This window comes from Neofelis nebulosa, chromosome X, assembly GCF_028018385.1.
Source record: "Neofelis nebulosa isolate mNeoNeb1 chromosome X, mNeoNeb1.pri, whole genome shotgun sequence".
Classification (NCBI taxonomy): Eukaryota; Metazoa; Chordata; class Mammalia; order Carnivora; family Felidae; genus Neofelis; species Neofelis nebulosa.
Genome location: NC_080800.1, coordinates 116101282 through 116123623, shown reverse-complemented (window position 1 = coordinate 116123623; position 22342 = coordinate 116101282). Strand labels below are relative to the sequence as shown.

The 22342-nt window shown below is 46.2% G+C and overlaps 1 long non-coding RNA gene across 4 annotated transcripts in view; it reads right to left on the bottom strand.

Annotated features, from left to right (window-relative positions):
* Positions 1-21846, bottom strand: part of LOC131501911 (uncharacterized) — a 55488-nt gene extending 33642 nt beyond the window's left edge. Inside the window, exons 1-4 of one of the 4 annotated variants that reach the window (XR_009256922.1) lie at positions 21654-21846; positions 19819-19854; positions 18812-18985; positions 3840-3927 (exon numbers count right to left, since the gene is read on the bottom strand). This is a non-coding gene — a long non-coding RNA (uncharacterized LOC131501911). The remainder of the gene's footprint in view (positions 1-3839; positions 3928-18811; positions 18986-19818; positions 19855-21653) is intronic. The other 3 variants (XR_009256924.1, XR_009256921.1, XR_009256923.1) reach the window with 3 other exon arrangements.
* Between the last annotated feature and the right edge of the window lie 496 nt (positions 21847-22342).

The window sequence follows — 22342 nt, the reverse complement described above, 5'->3', positions numbered from 1 at the left end:
ACTCACGAAGAACAAACAGTGCCATTGAAGGCACAGCCTCGCACAAGACTGTGCTAAGTGGTTCTCACAACAGAGATGCTAGACCTTTTCAGTCTGGAGAGATCCAGTCTCCCCAGCCATACTCCACCTACCACGATTCCCACTCCCGAGCCAGGAAACAAAGAAAAGAATGCTAAGAAAACCATGAAACGACAACTAAGATGAAATGCATAATGCAATGTCATTTAAGTGCGCTGGGATAAATTTTTAGATAAGAGCCACACTTTGTTTTCTGCAAACACAGCACAGGTGTTTTCGCTAGGGGGATGTCTTAGGGTTTGCTTTCTGTCCTCCACGGTCCTTTTTTCTGAAGAAATGACTTACCATATTTACCCGTTCCAACATGTATTTTTTCTGGCCTTTTATACATCTGTGAAATCAGAATGCACCTTATAATCAATGGCATTTTACCATTGCTGTCAGCCAGGAGGCAGTTGAAAGGGAGCTGTCATTGCCTGTGTATATACTGAAATCTGGTCATGGCTATTGCAGTATCATGACATATGATAAACATGTATCTAGATACGCCAAAAAGAGCTCTCTCAGTAAATATAAAATTAAAATCCTATGGATATGAAAGCATTACATCATAGTTTATTTAGGGGTGTTTGTTTTCTTTCTTGGTGTTACATAAAAGCTTAATTCCATAAAAAAGCATCTCAAATGTGATGAAATACCTCACATCTTCAATAGAATGCCATATCCGCCACTGGCATTTTGGAAGAGTCTGAAAAGCTGCCCATGCACCCGCTGAGAAGCCACCCAAAGTGCAACTAGAAACCCCCCAACCTGAAAACCCAAACACTGGTAAAAGGTACTAGCTTCACGAGAGTTACCAATATCCTGAACCAGATTCGTGGACAGATCAGTTGTTCCTGGGGTCATGCTTTTAGAGGAAGTTCGAGAACACCAACGTAAGGTCTAGAGCAGCACCATCATGTACAATACATATGATGCAAGCTACAGATGCAATTTTAAATTTCATGCGCAACGAACGTTTTTAAAAGTTTACAAAGTAGGTAAGATTCATTTTAATAATCTGTGTTATTGAACTCAATATATCCAGAAGATTGCCATTTCAACATGTGATCAGTATAAAAATATTTATGAGATATTGTATTTATCTTTGCCCTGTCTTTGAAATCTGGCGTAGACTGTACTCTGCACTTATAATGTATCATAGTTCGCACCAGCCACATTTCAAATGCTCAATAGCCACATGTGGCTCCTGTATGGGACAATGCAGGTCAAATCAACACATACGTTTACCGGCAAAATAAAATAATCCCTTCCAGAACATTCAGCAGAAATTCAACAGTGGCAGCTATTTCCACGGCACTCTGGTGAATGTCAATTACAATGAACTGAGTACCTCAATGATGACAACAATATATGCTCTAGAGCAATTCTGCTGAAAACAGTCTAGGGCAGTGGTCTTCAAACTAGGCTACTGGTACATGAAATCTTTTCCAGAAGTATGCGAGCAGGGATAGTTTGCATGGGATCCACTCTCAGATTCTCAGCTCCCGTGGATCTTCTCTACTAAAATTTATCTGCCTAAAAACAACTTTTTTTCCCCCACGTGCTTAAAATTAAGCATTAGTTTGCAACTATTCTCAATACCGCTTGCTTAAATGCATCATTAACTGGAAAGAAATGCACGTCTTGACTAACAGCAGGATAGACTGCTGATGCTGATTCTTGCAAATATAACCAGAGTGTTTTCCTATATTGCAAAATGGTGACACTGGTAAAACCGATGCATAGCAATTGTATGTGATTTCTTTCTTATAAGGTCCATCATTCAAACGAGTGAAAACCTGTTTTCTCAGGTTGAATCTTGAAATAACTTTTCCAATCAAAGTCAACCCTCATTTCATTTTATAAGTATTTTCTACCTCCCATTTTCAAAAACAAAATATGGTATTTTCCAGACCGGTTATTCTTTACCTATGTATACTTTTCTCCGATAAAATATGGTTGAAACGTTTGATTCTGTGGTCTAATAAGATTAATGGATTTTAAAATTTTTGTACATGATTCCTAGTTAATTATTCCAGAAACCCGACACCAGAGTTGTAAAAACATATGCATAAGTGTTTACCAAAGGAAACTACGTCTGCCATCGGATTTCTTGTTTCATACATGAATTATGTTAGCTACATATTACATTCTTTAATTTAAAATCACATGAGAAACAAAATTAATTTCTTAATTTATTTGGAAGTAGATAAAAATCTCATTATAATTTTAGTCTATTTAATCTATTTGCTCCTCAAAGTGCATGTCAGTTCCTTTTTTCTACTGCGAAATGAAGTAGAACACTTTTTCTGAAGGTACAGCTGATATGGCTGATTATTTTGATATGGACATTGCCTTTGCCAATTAAGTTATATTATAAATATTTTCTATGAAATCATGACCCGAAGTTACAGCCTCCAACTTTTATATTTAAAGGGTATAACAAATTCAAGGCACTTTGTCAAAATTACTGTATCGGCTAAGGCATATTCATCTAAGTATTTTGATTTTTCCAACCTTTTGTAAGCACATTGGATTAAAAATAATGCCTCAAAATGAAAGTATGACCGATATTATAGTCATTTGCTAAAGCATGGTAAAGTCATTTTGGTAAACTTACCAGAAAACTCAGAAATAAATGATTCGGCAACAAATCCTTTTGTAAAATTGGGGCTTCTTTGCTTTCGTGGGACTAAGGATAGGCCTAATCAAAAGATCTCTGTTAAGAATTTTAAATTTTAATTAAAACATTTAAATCACTAAAAATTATTTTTGGTGACAGATCACTGTGATTTTTGACTTATGACTTGGCCATTCATTCCATTCCCTTCTACCTATTTATGGGAACAAAGTTTTCTGAGTTCTTAGAGTTCTATACGTGAAAAACAGGAATAAAATTTATACTGTACTGTCTCATTAGAAGTAACAGTCATCCTTAGAGTCATGAACTAATTTGGGGGAAATAACAACTATAGGCACTCAAAGGATGTATTTCCAACCAAATTTGAGTTTTCATTTTTAGTAAGTACTTATAAAGATATGTAAAATTTCATATTGTTTTGAGAAACTGTATACTACTAATAATTCAATGATAAAAAGTTTAATAGTTAATAAACTTAGCATTAGAGGAAAATTTATTTCAACCCATATGTAAAACATAGAGATGTACAGTAGGATGACCAGTAAAAGGCTTTTAAACACAAAAATACATTACATTAGGATAAATTATTGAGGGGAGTTACATAGAATGGGGATTTCAGGGAGATAATATCATGAAAGTTTCTGACCATGTTTTTTTTCCCTTTGTTTGCTTTTAAATCAACAATGACAAGTATCAAGATATTATGGTAGTTTTAGTTCACTGAATGAATATAAAAATGTGATTAAATCCTTTTATTTAGAAGTCTAAGTATTTATAATATGCTAGAATAGAAATAATAACTACAAATAATTAAACACGCGATAAGAAATTTCAGTTGCCAGCTTCAAGATGGATGATGGAGTTGAGATTCCTCAAAATTATTTTAGCAGGCCTATAATTGGAAAGTTTGAAAACCACTGCTATAGAACACAGTCTCAGTGAAGCCCAGAGGAAAACTAAGTGGGGGAAAGGAAATTTAGAGAGATTTCTTTTATTTTGTTGTCATTTTTAATTTCTCAATATAGCAGAAACCACTATAAGTTGAAGTATACCAGCTTATTTGCCAGGCCAGTAATGCAACCTTGCAATGGGTGAAAGTGTAGGGATATTCCGAGCAATCCACAAACACTGCACTTACTCACTATGGTCACTAGATGGCAAATATGCACTGGGCATGCAGCCCTCTTCCCCTCTTCCAAGGGCTCTCTCAATCATCCAATCTCCTCCTGCAAAAAGGAAAAGGATATGACCAACAGCGACAATCACAACAAATAATTACAGGAAATATTTGTTCCCATTTTCCAGGGACAGTAATAAGCCTTTATCATCTCTGAAAATTTCATAGGTGGCCTTGTTTATGAAGGTAGCCTACCCTTCATTAATAGCATCTACAAATAACATTAATACATTCTATTCTAGAACCATGCACTTTGATCATAAAACCCAAACCTTATGCAGCTAAGAACTTCAGTTCCAGCAAACCCAAAAGGCAGCATCTATGATATTCCAAGCAGAAGGCTAAAACCTTCATTTCACTGAACCTTTAAACAACTCTAAGAGATAGGTGTTAATATTACCCCATATTACAGGTAAGAAAGCAGAAAAATGGCCCCAAACCATTCAGTTAGTAGGAAAATGCAGGTTTGGTTTTGTTTTGTTTTTCCTAACTCAGTAGCCATGCCCTTAAATAGTATACTGTGTGATGTTTCAGTGGGGCGTGTGTGTGTGTGTGTGTGTGCACACCTGTCTATGTGTCTTTCTGCATTTGATTATGCATATTTGTCTTTCTGTGCTTCTGTGTCGTTCTGTGCATGTGGAAGTGTGTGTGTGCGCGCGCGCGCGCGCACACACACACAAACACCTGTGTACTCCGGATCTTTTAGATCTCTTTCTGGTAATCTTTGCATCTGCTTTTATCCTGTATAGTCATTGGAGGGAACTCAATAATTTCCATTTTCTCTTGAAGAGGCTAAGAAAAAGGTACATTAAAAGTCACAGTGCCCTTTGAAAAAGTGTTATTTGTGTATCTTTTTGTAAGTATTTGAGTCTCTTTTTTCACATGTATAAATCTGCATATGTTTCCATATCTGTGCATGTGTCTGTGTTTGTTTGCAGCATGACTGAGTCCACGTATGCATCTATATGTGTATGTTGGCACATGCATGTGCGTGCATCCATATATCTGACGCACGTCTAGGACTGAGTGCCACGTGGGCACAGGAGTACATTTGTAGATTATTTGTGTGTATGTACACATGTGACAATGTGTATCCATGTTGACATGTGAAGGCGCATGTCTGTGCATTTGTGTGCCTGCGGATGTGTATTTTATACCATGTTTAGGTCCGTGTTGTCTGCAAATATATGTGTGAACGTCTCTCTTATATGCCGAGGGCGTGTATTTCTGGGTGGGTACAGCTGGCATCTGAGTGGACATGTGCATGTGCATTTATGTGCCCGTATGTTGCACACACATACGCTCTTATAGAGTTGTGTGCGCATGTGCCTATAAGGGGGGTTGGGAGTGTGTCACCATCTGAGTAGATGAAATCTTGTTTTTTTTGGAGGCAGTGCCCATGTCTACGTGTACATATGTAAGTCTGTAGACCTGTACCTATACTCTCACGTATATATCTCTGCATGAGTCCATGTGTATCAATGGCATCTATGTCTGTGTGGAAATGTTTTGTCCTCATGTTCACCACTTGCAATTATTCATCTGTGTGAGTAGGGGCATGTGTCTGGGTCTGTGTGTACATAATGTCTATGCCTGTGTCTGGGTGTGAGTCAATGGGTGTGGACCTGTACATCCTTGCCTGGAAGCCTCTTTGTGACGAGGTGCTTCTACCTCCACAGGTGCGTGCCTCAGTGCTCATCCATCTGTTCAGCCACCTCTGCGTGTGTCTGTGTGACCATCTGCATGTCCATGGGGACGGGCGTGAGTGTGTCTACATCAATCTGTCTACGCGAGAAGGAATTTCTTTGGCTGGCTCTCCAGGTGAATGGATCTGTGCGTCCCTGTGCAGATGTTCTTGTTGCTGCATGATAGAAGGACTCTGTATGTGTGGGAATTTTGCATGTCTGTGTGTACATGTGTGGCCGTGTTTGTGCACGCTTCTGTGGTGTGCACACTCATCTATGTTTGCATGCACACACACGGCGGTACATACAAGTGTCTGCACAACTGTATGTCTGGAGGGTATCCTGGATTCTGCCCGTGTGTGCGTGCATTTCTAAGACTAGGTGCACAGATCAACAGACACGCGTGCTTCTGTGTGCCTCTGTGTTTGCTCCGGTTTGTATCTGTGTGCATGTATACGTCTCCACATACAAATGTATTTATATGTGTACACCTGCGTGCTTGTGTATTTCCATCTGTACACCCACATGCACGAACATTCCTTTCTGTACTTCCATATGCATTTTCATGCATGTGCACGTGTGCACACTAAATTTTCATGGTGTGCATGTGGACAAACTTGTTTATACATGTGTGCTACAATAACAACAATGCTGCTGTGTGTACACGTATGTGACTCTATAAGCATGACAACACCGGTAAGTACATGTTTAAAACACACGTGTCTAACCGCGAATGACTCCTTATGTTTCAATGTTTGCATTCATGTCTCCGTGTCTGCATCTCAGTAAATACACATGCACCTGTGTCCACCTATGGATGACTTTATGCATCTGTCTATACGCATGCACACACGCAAACATGTGTGTCTGCGTGGGTTCACATATGCCTGTCTACATCTCTGCATAAATGTCGAGGGGTGTCTGAGCATGTGTCTATGCCTCATGAGCCTCTAGAGGCTTCTACGTGTTTTTGGAAGTGCATATATGCGTGTGCATCTGTGATTTTGCATCTTTGAGGCTACGAATCAGTAAACACGTCCTCTGGATGCTGGCCAGGTCAGCATATACACCTCTGCACGCTTCCCTGGGTCTGTGTGAGTGTGGATTGTGTGTTTGTGAGTGTATGTTGCTCTGCACCTACACACAGAGCTGTGGGCATTTGTGTGTACCTGTGTGTATGCATATACGTATCTGTGTATGTAGGAGATGACCCCTGTTGGGACTCCAAATTTTATGTTCATACTTGGGAAAACATAGTCTTTGGCTGTGGCTGTAGGAATCTATGGTGCGTGGGATTATGACACACCTGTAGGTCTGGGCCAGTGTGAATATCTGTGGCACTGTGTGTGTGTGTGCGTGTGTGTGTGTGTTCTAGCGTGTACTTATCTATGATGAATATGTGTGCACAGATGTGAGCACTTCCTTCCCGAAAAACGTTTCTGGTCATTTCCACACCTGCTTGTCTATGACTCAGCCAGCAGAAGGAGCTCAAGCTTTTCTTCCTACTCTTGAAGCAGCCAAGAAAATAAACATTACAATATGGACTCTTTGGAAAAATGTAGATTATGGAAGCTGGTGACTATGGTCTAAGAACACAGGCTTTTTATAATTTGAAGACAAAAAGTGGGTGGCTCCTCAGTTCTTCAAATCCCGCCGCCGTCGCAGGCATTTATGTGGGGGACCCTGGCGCACACCCACCTTCCTCCTCCTCTCCGGCCCCAGGCAGAGCCCGCATGCCGCCGCCTGGCCGTCCAAAGCCCACTCATCACAGAGCCTCCGTCGCACCTTCCGCTTCCCCAGGCTTGCCTATTACAGAGGGCTCCAGAGTCACCCCCACTTTCTTGCTCATCCTCCTTGTCTTTGCCTCGACATTGAGATGAAGAGGCCTGGTGTCATTTCATCCTTATCATGGACTAAGAGGCCGGAGCCGGCGTCACCCCCAGTTTACAAGTGAGGGCTGAAGATCGGAGAGTCCGAGTGCGTCCTATAGGTCATTTGGCCAACAAGTGGCAGAGACAGAATTCAAACACGGGCCTGATGGACACCAAAGCCACGTTCCTTCTGTTCTACCGCTGACCATTTCTACCATCGAATGTGCCCAGGTTCCAGCGCCAGTAAGCAGGCGTGTTTGCCTCCAAAGACCGTGCTCTAAACCTTGGTTCCTTCTTGAAATTATCTTACTGAATTCTCGGGATGACCTCAAAGGAAGCACTCTGTCCATGTTTACAAATGGGCGTCCAGACTCAGAAAAGTCAAGTCACTCGTCAAAGTTCTGTGCGAGCGTGGAGGTCCTCCGTTCGTACCCTGTGGGGCAACGTGTTGTTGAGGAGGAAGTGTGATAGAGTGAGCATGGGCCTCGTGAAGGGAAGCCGTAAAGTCCAGGGTGAGCATACATACTGTGCTGTTCTTTTTGGTGGATGAGGCCTCCTGAGACTTGTGTAATGAGACTGTGCAGTTGGGGGCAAGTGTGGGTCTTCTGGGGTGAACGCGCGTGTCGTGGTTACGTCTCCGTGTGTGGATCTTGTCTGTGCCGTGGTATGAGTCTCTGAGGACTGTGGGGCAAGTCTGAGTGTCCCAGATCTAGTTCCCGGGTTAGGCGGCACTCTGTGCAGCCCTGTGACGCTAGATGCCATGTGGTGAATGTGTCTTGAGTTAGGTCTCTGGTGGTATAGCTATAATCTCTGTGCTATCTTGCTGAGATGAGCACTGGATGTTGTATGGAAACCAATTTGACAATAAATTATGTTTAAAACACAATCTCTGTGCTACGGTGGGACGCTAAGTGTTGTGGGGCGAGTCTGGTAAGGTAAGGTGAGTCTGACCACGGTGGAGAAGCTCTGTTACGGCAAAACCCCTTTGTACCGTGCCTTGATGTTACACGTTTTGGGGTGATATGTTTTACATTGTGGGGTGAGCCTGTCTGAGGGTAGGTGGGTCTGGATGTTGTGGGGCACGTATGCGGGTTTTGTGGTGTATCAGGAAACTGTTGGTCTGGTGAGTGCGTTTCTTGTGACGTCAGTCTGTGACTCGCATGATTCATGTGTGTCCTGCGAGGCTGCTCTCGGTGCACATTAAGGGAAGCGTAGCAAGGTGGGGATGAGGTGAAGCCGTGGATTCTGGGGTGTCTCTATGAAATATGGGTCCTGTGAGTCCTGAGCTTCTGATTTGGAGTCACTTGCTTTGTGGGAGTGATTCTGGGTGTTGTGAGACTCTCGTGGCTGTGGTTCTTTGGAGGTACTATCAGGAAACTCTGGGGATGGTGGAACACGTCCTCACGTTGTAGGGCATGTCTAGGTGTGGAGTATGCATTGCAATCTGCACACTGTGGGATATATATTGGAGTAATGGGGTGAGACTATGTGTCATGGGTTGTTCCTAGAGATTCTATAGCAAACTGTTTTGTCATAGAGCCAGTGTGCGTGGTAGGGTATGTCTGTGCCTTGTGGGGTATCTATGTGGGTTTTTTAAAGCAGGGAGAGTCTCTCAGGTATGGGACTGTGTCTGTACATGATATGGAATTTCTAGAAGTTGTGGTCCAATGCTGTGTACTGTGGGGCAAGTGTGTATGATACAGGCTGATCGCGAACATGGTGTCGGGCAAACTCTGAGCATGGTGTGGCCAGCCTGGGATTGTGGCGGAGGGCCTGTGTGTTTTCAAGGTACTTTGTACATTGTCGGACGCATCTTCTCGTTGGAGGTTTTGCCAAGGTGTCGTGGGGGTGTGTGCACTATAGACCGTGTCTAGGTTGTGGAGGTCAAGGGTGCCTTGTGGGGCAAGGCTCAGTTATAAAGAATGTCTGGTGAGGTGAAAACTGTGAAAAATGTCTTCATCCTGTGAGGCAAGTCTGTGTGTCATAGGGCAATTCTGGGTTTGGGGGATACACGTTTTTCTTTGTGGGGGTATGTGTCTTGTGCAATGACTGTGTGTGTGTGCGTGCGTGTGTGTGTGTGTGTGTGTGTGTGTGTGTGTGTTGAATCTTTGCATCCGAATGCAGTTTTGTGCTTGTGGGAGAAACCTATGTGCTATAAGGCACCTCTGCCTATAGCAAGTTAGCTGTATCTGGGTACCATGGAGCTATTTTGTGCATGGTAAGACCTGTCTTCATATTGTGTGGCCAGACCGAATTCGGGGGTGCGGCTGGATGTCTGCAGTCTATTCTTACCACAGTGGGGTAACTTTATGTGGTGGAGTGACACTGTACATTATAGGGAGATGATGCATTGTGGAACTTAACTGTGGGTGACAGGGCACGTCTTGATGTTATGGGGTGAGTCTGGGCGTTGTGGGGCAAGTCTGTTCGTTGTAACTTCATTGTAGGTATGGGGAGGCATTTCTGTAGTGTTATGGTGAAAAACTGAGTTTTGAGGCAAATCTGGGTATTATGGTAATATTGGATGGCTTACAGGGTAGGTCTCGGCGTTTTTTTGGAAAATGTTTGCATCGTGAGGTCAATTTGTGCATTGTGATGGGATCCCACGGGCTGTGGTGGGGATTCTGCGTCATGGAGCATGTGTGACATCATAAGTTGGCCTTAGTGTTGAGGGGTGAGTGTGGGGGTTATGGGCCAGTCGGATATTGTGAAGCTCACAGGCATGTCATGGTGTGCGTCTGTGTGTTTGGGCAGATATCTGGTAGTTGTGGTAGGTGACGGGTTCGTTATTTGCTTTGTGTTTGAGTCTCTGCAGTGTGGGATAGCACCGTGTGTAGGGGTGAAAGTCTGTGCACTGGAGAAGGAGTTTGAGAGTTGTGTAAATATCCATGCACTGGGGGGCAAGTCTGTTTTCTGTGGTGTGGTTTAGACCTCCTGGACAAGAATGCTGGTGGCAGTGGGTGGGGTCGGATAGGCCTTTGAGGATGTGACTGGATGTTTTAGGGGAGTCCACTGATCCCGGGGTGTATGTTCTGAGAAACGTCTCTAAGGTGTTACGCGATACTGTGTGTTTCGGGGTGGGTCCTGTATCTTATTTGACACATCTATGTATTGCAGGATGTCTGCAGCTGTGGGAGAAGCTGTCCATTTTGGAACAAGTGTGGGTGCTCATGCGATTTGGGACGCTGTGGAGTGAATATCACAGAGACAGCTCTGCACTGTTACTGGAATCTGGGCACTGTTCGGGGAGCATCTAAGCCGTGATCGTTGTCGGCACGTTGTAGCGTACGTCTGGGCATTGTGGGACGAATGTGGGTTCTCAGCTGATTCTAAGTGAGGGTCAATCTATGTGCTATGCTGTGTCTGATGCAGGCTAGGCTGGGTTTGCGCGCTCGGGGCCAAGCGTGAGTGTCTGGCCCAACGTTGGGAATTTTGCGTTCAGTGTGCAGTGGGGGAGCCTTTGTTCTCTGGGGCAGGTCTGTGAGTCGTTGGTCTGTGAGTTGTTGGTCTGTGAGTTGTTGGTCATGGTTGTGCACATTGTGAGGCAACTCAAAAACCTGAGCTGAGTTTGAAAGCCATTGTTCCTTTCTATCCATTACAGGGCAAGCATGGGCTCGGTGAGGGTTTCCATGGGGGCACATTTTTATGTTTTAATATGACTTGGCAGCGATTTTTAGAGTCTGTGTGTCATACTGTGAGTTTGAGATGCTGTGGGTCAAGTCTGTGCAAGTTAGGGTTTGGGGGCAAGTTTGGGATTTGTGGAGTTAGTGTGGTGTGAGGCAAAAGTGTGTCGGGCTTATCTACATCTTGAATTGTGAGCTGATGTGCTGTGATGTAATCCTGTGTGTCGCAGAAGTGTGCATCTGGGAGCACAACCCTACGTTGTAGGGTGTGCTTACCAGTTGCAGTACATGTGCGTGCAGCACTTGGGCAAATCTTTGCCCTGTGAGGTAAGTGTGGGATTAATTCATTAATTGTTAATTGTGGGATTGTTCTACACGTTGTAGGATGGATTGTGCCTTGTGATGCTGTTCCACACCTTGCTGGGACAGGAGATCGAGTGTTGTCATGGACCCCGCGTGTTTCTGGCTCCATCTTTTGCTGAGGCATGTGTGTAAAAGTTGTGTGTGTGTGTGTGTGTGTGTGTCTGAACTCTGAATATTGTGTGGTACATCTATGCGCCATGAGTTGACCCTATACAACTCATGGAAAATCTGCACACTCTGGTGTGGTTTTGTGTGGGTCTGTGAGTGGTGGGCAGAGTCTTGGCATTTGACCTAGGAACTGTAGAGAATGTCCGAATGACTGTGTCGCGGAAGAGATGCATGTTGGGGCATGTTTCTGATTTGCGGGAAGTCTTGTGGCATGAGAGTCATGTCCCCACTGTAACTTGATACTGTGCATTGTGGGGGGCATATCAGTGCTTTGCAATGATTGTGTACTTTATGGGAAACGTCTGAGTTGTGCATTTGTGTCCATGCTTTGGGTTTTTTACAATTCTGTGGGCTGTGCAAGGAGCTAGGGGTATTGTAGAGTGACTCTGGTATGGGTGGTTCTGGACGTTGTGACACATGTCTGTGCATCTCAGGATATGCCTTTGTGTCCGGGGACAAGTCGAGGGGTTGTGGTATTAGATCAAACTCAGTAGGGCGGACCTGTGCGTCGTGGGATAAGTCCACTGTGGACTACGTGTTACACGAGGCATGTCCGTGTTGAGCATGAGATGCTCCGACATTTGTCTACGCACTGTATGGTGTGTCCAGGTGTGAAGGGGCAAGTCTGTGAGTTGAGAGGCATTATCTATGCATTATAGGGCCTCCGTGTGGTAGAGAAATGGGGGGAGAACGCTTTGCGGTGAGCCTGGGTGCCGTGGCTCTAGTATTTTCACTGTGGCGTGACTGCATATGTTGTGGAGCAAATCAGCTTTAGAGAGTGAGTCTGTGTGTTGTGATTCCGACCTGTGCATGGAGAGGCTGTGTTGCGGGGCACGCCTGCGTTAGGAGGCAGGCCTGTGCACCATGGGGTTTACCTGTGCTTTGTTGGGGGGCATACGGGGCACTGTGGCACGTGACTATGCTACGCAATGACTGTGTGTGTTGTGCGACAGTGTGGGCCTTGCGGGGCCTACCCTGGCATCGTGTTGTTATTACTCTGCGCTATATGGGGCGAGCTTGTGGGTTAGGGTTAGGTCCATACTTTGAGAGGCACGTGCGTACGTTGTGGGCCAAGCTTGTGGGTTGTAATCTGTGGGCAGCGAGGTGACCCTGAATGTTCCGATGTGAGCGTGGGTGATGCAGGCACACGTGGGCATTGTGGGAGATGCCTGTGTATGATGGGACATGTCTGCAGGTTGCGGGATGAGTCTGTGGTTACAGCTTGTATCTGAATTCTCTGCACCTGCATATCTTTCGGGGGACTACGTGGAGACAACCGAAGGTGTTTGGGGCCTTTGCGTTGTGATATCATTCTGTTCCCTTGGGCAGCTGGGCGCTGTGGGAGTGCCTGTGCATTAGGGGATATGTCCGGGTGCTGTGAGGCTATGGTGCACGGTGGGGCAGGACGGCGTGCTGTGTGGCCTGTCTCTGCTGCGTGGGAGAAGTGTGCACCGTGGTGCTGAGTGTGTGGTCGGGCGAGGCGCCGAGGTACCGTGGATCCGGTCTGTGCGTTGCAGGACAAGCGTCGGTGTTGTGAAACGAAGGTATTTACCGGAGCCGGCGTGCGTGTTACGTGCCTGACACGGGCACTGCGGGGTAGGTCTGCTTTGTCCCGTGATTCTGTGTGCTCCAGATCTGCTTGGAGGGAAGGGGGCAGTCCACGCGCTGAGGGACAAGCCTGGTATGGTGGAGCAAGCGTGGGCCCTGTGGAAAGAGAGCAACTTGGGGTGTACGAGTGAGATGTGTGGGCTGTGACGGCTACAGTGGGATGTGACTTTGTGTGGTGGTCAAGGCTACGTGTCGTGGACTGTTTCCAGGGATTTTGAAGTGAGGCTCCTCTGTGCACGGAGAACACTCGGGATTACACATTTTATCCAAGCACTGTGGGGCTCATCCGTTCCTTATGCCACGCCGGCCAGCGTGTTCCGTGCTGAGCGTGTGTGTTGTAAGAGCACGTGTGTACAGGAGAGGCTGCGTTTAGTTGGTGAATCCGACATGGTGAATCCTCGCATGGATGGGTGAATCTGTATCGTGGGTGTGTTGTGTGCAGTCATTTGGGAATCGTAAGCAAACAGTGGTGAGAGTGGGAGCCATGGTGGGATTCTGGGCTCCGTGTAGGTGGACTCTGTGTGTCATGGGCTGATTCGAATTTTTTCCAATTAAGTCTTAGCAGCACAGTCCAGTTCCATGTGTAGAAACAACAACAATAACAGTAACAACAAGATTAGCTAACGTCGATAACGCTAACTCCGTGCCAAGCACTGTTCTCAACACTTTATAGGCGTTCACTCATTTGTTCCTCTCAACAGCCCTACTAAGTAGGGTACTATTATTATTCCAATTTGCACCTGACAAAACTAAGGCCCAGAGCAGTTAAGAGACCTTTCCAACGTCACACAATTAGTCAACAGTCCCTGTGGGCCTGGAACCCAGGCAGTCTGAATCCTAAGTGTCAGCTTCTAACCGCAATCTACACTGCCCCTTTGTTTTGGGGTGTGCTGTGCTTCTGGAATGTCTCTGGGCCTTGCGGGGCATGCCCAGCTGTGGTGGCATGTCTTGCATCACACGACACCTAGGGATTATATGTTTGATCCAAGTAATGTGGGGCTCATGTGTGCACTGTCAGCGTGGGCAGGCTTTTTGTCGTGGGCCAACTACGTAAGTGGCATGAAGTCTCTGCTTGAAGGGAAAGTCATGTGGTTATGCGATTCTGTGAGCAATCAAAGAAATTGGCACATTTGTGTGAGTACCTATTGTGAAAGGTGTGTTTCCTTGAGAGTCTACTGCCTGGATTACGGCACGTACCTGTGCCTTGTGGAGTCATTCTAGCTGCTCAAGTCTTTGCTTTAGAGGGTAGGTTTGTACACTGTGACGCAGTTCTGCGAGTCACGGGGGAACCACGCGTGCTGTGCGAGGTGTGCACGTGCCGTGGGGTCTCCAGGTATGCTGGGGCTAACGGCTACCTTCCCGAGGGGCCGTCTGTGCATTGTGCGCTGCCTCTGGGCGTTGTAGGGTGTGTGTGTGTGTGTGTGTGTGTGTGGGCACGTGCACATGGGTGCGTTCGTGAGGAATGTGTCTGTGCATTTTAAGGTTGGTCCATATCCATGGGAAGCGTCTTCGTGTTGTGGGACATGTTTGTTTGTACGACAGAGGCAAGTGGGCGTTTTGCGGGGGGATGAATTTGTGTGCTGCGGAGTTCGGCTGTGGTGCACGGTGCACCGTGCAATGGAGAGCATGGTGAGGCTTCTCCGTCCATCCTGAAGTACCCCTAGGTGTCCCGGGATACGTAATAGGTATTATGGAGTGTTCTCCGTATTCATGAGGCAAGCCTTACTTTATAGGGGAGGCCTTACGTTGGGGGTTTACTCTGAATGTTATGATGCAATTCCGTGTATCGTACAGGGTCTATCTGGACATGCTAAGCTGTTTTGGAGCACATCTACGTAGTGTAGTGTGTCTGGGTGTCTTTGGATGAGTCTGTGTATTATAATGAGTCTCCCTCCTGGGGAACCCCCGAATTGTTGGGTGAGTCTGTGTGTCGCAGGATGAGTCTCGGTATCATGGTGCAAGTCTTGTACATTCGTGAGCATGTTTGTGAATAGAAAGTATATGCACATGTTATACAACAAAAATGTGAGCCCGGGAGGATGTGTTGGTGTGCTACGGGGCATATTGCTGACTTGTAGGGTGTATGGATGCGTGTTGGTGTGTGTGTACGTGGGTGTGTGTTGTGTTGTGGGTCTGTGCCTCGTGGGGTGAGGCCGGGCTTTACGCATCCGGTCCGAATACTGTGGCGTGAGCCTGCGTATAATAGAGCAAGCCTGTGCACCGAATAGCAAACTTGTTGATTGGGATACAGTTGTGTCTATTGTGAGTGGCATCTGGTTTAGGGTTCTGTGTGTGCTCGGGGGGGGAGGGGGTTGTGGGGCCGTATCTGTGTGCTGTAGCGTGTTTTTACATGTTCTCAAGCCAGCCCGTGTATCACGCGGCCAATCTTTGTGTTGTCGGATGATTCTAGGTATCTGGGGTAGGCCTTTTTCACTTTAACATAAGGCTTCGGTGGGGGGAGTGACGGTCATATAAACGAACAGCTGCATAGTTTCTAGGTGCCTGTACTAAGCACTTCACGTATCTTAATTCATTTACTACTCACGACGACCCTTCTGAGTAGGTACTACCGTTACCTTTGTTTTACAGACGAGCAAACTAAAGAACAGAGACATGTACTTACCCGAGGTGATACAATTAGAAAGGGGTGGAATCTGGATTTCAACCCAGGTTGTCTGGGTCCAGAGGCCTCGCTCTTAACCACTACACAAGCTGTGTCTGTGCTGCAGGTCAGAGCTGGAGCTCAGTAATGTGGTGAGCTATGTCCGCGATCCGTGATGGAAACATTCGCCTCGCAGGCGGAATACGCATGTTGCGTGTCTACGAACTGGGGACTGTGCATGTGAGGTATAGGTATGCTGTGTTAGAATGAGTCCACGCTATGACCAGATGCGTGCACGGAAGAAGAAATCTATGTGTTTACAGGCAGCCCATGAATTGTAAGTTGTGTGAGTGTGATTACACGGCGGGGCTCGTCCGTGCACTCAGGGTGAGTTTCGGGGCTCGGTCGGGTTTGCGTGTGTTGCAGAGCGAGTATGTCTGCTAATGTGCTGGGACACGTTCATGTGCGCTGTGGGGCGGGGCGGGGGGAGGGTGGTGCCGTGCTGTGGGATGGGTCTGTGTGTTGTGGGTGGCCTCTGTGTTGCGAAATGAGTGAGGGTAGTCTGGATCATGTCTGTGACTGCACCCTGAGGGGTTGCTCCGGACACCTTGGAGACAGACTAGGTGGTGCCGCGGCACGAGTGTGTCTGTTGTGGAGCCAACCTGTCCGTTGTCGGGCCCGCGTGCATGCTGCGATGCGGTGCTGTGCACTGGGGAAGAGGGATGGCTATTTATTGCAGCGTGTCTAAGGAAAGTGGGGCACGTATGTTGACGGAGGGACACGGCACGCCTTGTCTGGCAAGTGTGCGTGGCCGGTGAAGGCCCAGACGCGGGGCAAACGAGCGCACCGTGAGGCAAGGGTTGGCGTCGTGTGGTAACTGTATTTGTTGTGGAGCGAACTGCTACACTGCAGGAAAAGCCCGTGTGTTGTGGCGCAGTCCCGTGCGTCCCGGGGGGCCGTGGGCGCTGTGAGACGTGCTACTGTATCTCGGAGACGTGGGGGGAGCTTGTCTGGGTGCTGCGGGGAGAGTCTCTGGGCTCTGGGTTTCATCTGTGTGCCATGGGGTAAGTCTTCGGGCTCTGGGGTGAGTGTGCCTTCGGAGGGGCATGTCCTCGTGCTGGGGGGCAAGTCTGCGTCTTGGGGAGAGACCGTGCATCCCAGGGCCGGCGGCCTGGAGTGGGTAGGGACCACGAGTCCCATGCAGAAAGTCTGTGCGGTGAGTTCACAGGCTGTAGGGAGCGTCTCCGCTGTGGGGAGTCTCAGTTTGTGGCACAGAACGTGTTCTATGGAACAGTCTTTTGGCTGGGGGCAGCACCCGTGTGTTGTGGGGACACTTCATGCCACGGGTTTAGTACGATTTGGGTACTCTGTACACTAGGGAGCAAGTCTGGGCCTGGCGGTGTGCGTGCGTTCCGCGGTGCCTCTCTTTGTGCCATGGAACAAGTGTAGCTGCCGTGGGGGAGCGTGCCTTCCCGCGTGGGTCTCTGAGCTGCGTCAGGAACCATGTTCTGGGGCGACGTCTGTGTTCTGTGGACGGTCCGCGTGCTCTAGGGCGCATCTGTGTTATGGGGTAAGGCCACGTGCCCTGAAGTGGGGCGCCTGCGTGCTCTAGGGAGTGTCTTCGGGACGCGAGGGGAGTCTGGATTTAGTCGGGAGAATCTCAGCTCTGGATTTAGTCAGCGGGGCACCAGGAGAAATCTGTGGGCTGTGGGCAGAGGCCACGTTCTGTGGTGTGTGTCCTGCAGGACATGTCTGTGTCCTGTGGGGTAAGTCCGTATTTGCTAGAGAGCCTGGGCCACACCAAGGGCTCGCGTGCTATTGGGACAGTCTGTGATGTCGGGACTGTGGGTGGGTCGTGGGAAAGTCTTTACGGAAGGGCGGGTCGCGTCATGTGGGGCAGGTCTATGTCCCTGACGTGAGACTTTCTGCCTCGCAGAGAGTATGTGTGTCTTTAGGGGAGTCTGAGTGACGTGGGAGATGACTGTGTGCCTGTCCATGTGCCGTGGGCAGAGTGTGCGTGCTGCAAGGGTAAATGTGTGTGTGTGTTAGTGACTGGCGGGCCTTAGAGGGTAAGTTTGTACATTGCAGCCCAGGTCTATTTCAGGGCAAATTGTCCTTTACTATCTACAAATAATAATGCCAACACTCATACAAACATTACTATGTAACAGACACTGTTCTAAAAGTGCCATTATTAATCTGCATTTTACATCTGAGAGCGCCAAAGCACAGAGACATTAAGTAATCGTCCTATGGCCACGCAACTAGCAAGAGGTGGAGGTCTGAAAGCAAGCAGCCGGTTTCGTGCGCCCACACTACCATGAATCCCCTTAGGGCCTGGGGGGCATCAGTGGCCTCAAACACTGGGAATACTTCGTGGTCACTGCTGGACACAGCGAAAGCAGGTAATTTGAAAGGAAAAGGGAGCAGCTCAAAGCCTTCCAAGTATTACAAGATAACACAACACTCGATATGCAATAGCGACGGCCGCTTAGCCCAGAGAAACTGACATCATGACTGCACAAGCGCGCCTTCAGTGACTGCGGCCCCCACAGCCGCATTCTGCCACTGCAGAGGAGTCAACACGCATGCCCTGACGAGCTGCTGTTGCCAGGGAAACCAGCCTCCAGTCACAAACAAATCACAGCCTAATGCGGCAAGTCAAGAAGTGACCGGGCCGTGGCTGTGAGCCAAAAGAGCCCCTTGCAATGAAGGCACGCAAGGCATCCTCCCACCCAATGCCCCCTGTGTTTCTTCCTGAATCAGCAAAGGCTAGAGGCCAGACTCTGAAGTCAAGAGACAAAGAAGGCTGTGTTAGATGTGGGGATGGGGGGTGGGGTGGGGGTGGGGTGGGGGTGGGGGGGGTGTCAGCAGTGGGTGGCAGGTGATTTTAATAATCAAATATTTCTGTGAGCAACACTTAACTCTTCTCCCACTAAGACTAAGAGTCTGTCTCATGCCTGAGCCTTCCGCCTGCAGTGAAAAGAGGTGAAGCACTGGGGTGTGTCCTTACCTACAAGAGACGGTTGCAGTCTACCTCCTTTAAATCCCTAGATCAGACTACTGCCAGCAACAGGCTGGCGAGCGTTATTTATTTCTGCTCCTCTCACAGCTCTTACATTTCCTTCTTATACCATTCTAGAAAACTCCAGGAACTGAGTCCAGACAGCTTTAATTCTCCGAGCACCTGAGGAGTAGAAAAAGAGGTTGAAGGAGGAACCTTACCAGTAACACTAACCCCGGGGGGTGGGGGGTATGTTTTGAACCCACGATTAGGATGCCAACTGTGTCCAAGGGGAATAGGACATCTGGGACAGCGGTTTTATATATTCACTTCCCTCAGTTTTAATTTGTAAAAAGCATCTGATAAAAGTACAGTTTGGGAGTATTTAAAATTTTTAAATCCTGTCTGAAAACCACTGAGCTATACTGCATGTGTCTAGAATCCTTGAAAGGCATAAGCACGAACGTGATGCTTTAGAATGCTACCGGAAGCTGCAAGAAGGTACGAATACTATTGCGGAAAGGGACCACCTGGGGCAGAAAGAAAATGGCCGACCTGTGGACACTATTGCCCTAGCTAACGGGAGAGAAGTTGTTGCCATTTGAAATCAGTGGAAGGAGGTTGGATTATTCAATAAATGATGCTGAAACAATTGGTGACCTATTTGGAAAAAAAACAACATTAGATCCTCCTTCAAATTCATACCATACACCAAAATGAATTCCAGATGAATCAGAGTTAACTGTAAAAAATGAAGCAACGGAACGGAAAACAAGGCAGGTGAGTGTACTCATCAATGAAAAGAAATAAATCCCCAAATCAGAAAATTGATAGCTGTGGATATCTAAAACTATAAGGCTGCAACATGGGGAAAAAAAAAAAAAAAGCTGCATAAATGGTACAAAATCAATAGGCAAACAACAACTGGGAAATAATGTTGTCACCACATATGATAAATAAATTAGGCGATAGTGTTTAAGGAGGCGGTGGAGGACAAATCTTAAACTGGTTCATACCATTTGATCCGGAAATTCCACGTCTACAAATTTATCCTAGGGAAACAAAAACCAGAAAAGCACACAGAGATTTATATGGAAAGATATTCTTTAAATGATAACAGCAAAAACTGCACCTATAAACATTCGATAACTAGACATGTAGTGGGACACTTAAGTGATCAGAAATTATGCATCCATAGAACCCTGCATTCTTATGGAATGCTTAGAAAATGACAAATCGCTCTCCATATGTTGTTTAATGATGATTAAAGCAAGTTGCAAAACTGTATGCACATAAGATTTTCATTTCCTATACAAATATACATTTCTACACATTCATCTGTACCTATTCAGGAAAGAGGAACTGAGGGTAATTTTTGCAAATGTTAAACAATTAATATGCAAAATTTTTATAATAAAGGGGAAAGACAGTATTTTCATGACTGCTATAAAAGCAGTGGGAGCACAGAAAAGAAAGTCTAGGGATAAAGACAAGCAAAACAAAGCCTAAATGTACCTATGGGCCAGTGGGAGATCCAGGAAAACAAACTCAGTGTGAGTTACAAGAAGATTACAGTATTATTTTCAGGTTAGTAGGTGTAGAATTTCTTATACAAGATGGACTCCTGGAAAATTTTCTTCACTACACCAGAGAACGGTCACATGTCCCAGGATGCGTCAGTCATTCTCTCTGCCGCAGTGCTCAGTTCAATGCCCCCCTCCCTCTGCCTTCGGCACGCTCTCCCCTACTCCCCGTGCAAAATATGCCACCAGCGGACATTTTCAGCTTGGAAAAATGGCCCATCTTGTGGATTTTCTTTAAAGCTTTTCTTTCTTATGTTTCCTCCTTCATCGCTGTTTGTCATCTAAGTCACAAATCTACGTATGCTTTTTTTTTCCTCCTTCCTTCCTGCTGAAGTGTCAAAAGAGTCTGAATTTCAAAAGAAATAAACTGCTCCAGTTTTTTTTCTTTTTTGGTTTGTTTTCTTGCAGAAATGGATCTACAAATGCCAATTTCTAGGTAAAAGGGGGCACAACATCTTACACGTTTTCAGACACTTTTCAGAAACAAACATAAAAGCTTTTTTGATAAGAATCTCTGGTCTCCTTCTTCCATCCCTTTTGAAATAAAGAGGCACTGAGAATATTCTGCCTTTACAGTACAAATTGATGTCCACAAGTACAGATAGATGATTTTCAAAATAAAGGCACAGCCACAATATTCATTATTTCATTTTCACGATTTTTCAGCCTAAAACCAACTTTTAATCTTTCCCCTTCAACACATGTTCATCTCTCACATGAAGCAATTAAGCCGAACGTTACAGGCTGCCCTCCTCACTTTCTCTCCTGTACAGACATCCAGTCACATGATTTTTTTAATTAAAAAAAAAAAAAATGAGGCATGGTATCCTTCCCATTGCCAAGTAACAGTTTTCTCATACTCTTTCCACACTGGGACAGGAACTCAGATCTGAGAACATCTTGAATCGTAACCCATTTTCTCAAGCCTCATCCAAACATCATAAAGCTGAGATACTGTTCCGAACACAATTTCTCATCTTGGTAACAACTTCATCAAGTCATATGTTGGGAAATATCTTACCAGAATCACAAGGGGACATTTCTAGATTTCCCTCCGGCGGCCCACTTACCATGTAAGACACAAGCTTTAAACTAGTAACGTGACTGTGGAATATTTAGAATTTAATTAATCCATTTTCCAAATACTGGTGATTAGAATCAGGGATTCCTAGATCGTTCTGTATTATTCTACTGCATCAAAACATGTTGGTCACTTTGCAAAGCGTATTTTGGGGATCTATTTTACAAAAGATTTCTCAGCTACTTACCAGCTGCCTGCGCTCTGCCTTTCCACCAGCTCTGAGGCTGTCGCACTGAAGGGGTGGGGGAAAAACAGCAGCAGCCACTTGAAAATGAGCTGTGTTCTGAAGAAGGGATTAGCTCTATGCAAAGAAATGAAATGCCTTGGGATTATCGTCAAATTCCTCCAAAAACGTAAAATCATATTAAACATCACATGTCAAAAAGCACATGCGCATCAAGGAACAGATTTTAATAGCTAAACCTCTGATCTAAACCACACTTAAATTGCCTTGGTTTCCCGTGGAACCCCTACAATGCCATGGGCTTTTGGCTCTCCCGTCTCCTAGCAACAGTCTCATTAATATTGGTTTCTGCAGTGGTCCTACTAGGCATCAGAGAACACCGACAAGGTCTAGTCTCTGGTAGCATTTTGTTGCTCAGTATGTGTTTTCCCCAGGTCAGTAACAAGGAGGGTCAGGCATTCAATGACAAGTTCTCCAGAGGAAGATTTTGGATTGGAGTGACATTCCATTCTAAGGACAGGTTGTTCTTCTGCCCTCCCTTGGTGCAATGCGGTCATTAGACCCTTGACCTAAACATGGGCCTCAGCAAAGAGATGCCTAATGCCTTCTGCAATCCTCAAATTACACACAGAAGTTCAGGCCCCATATCAGTGTTGTTATTATACACCATATGCAGAGAAAAACAAATAATG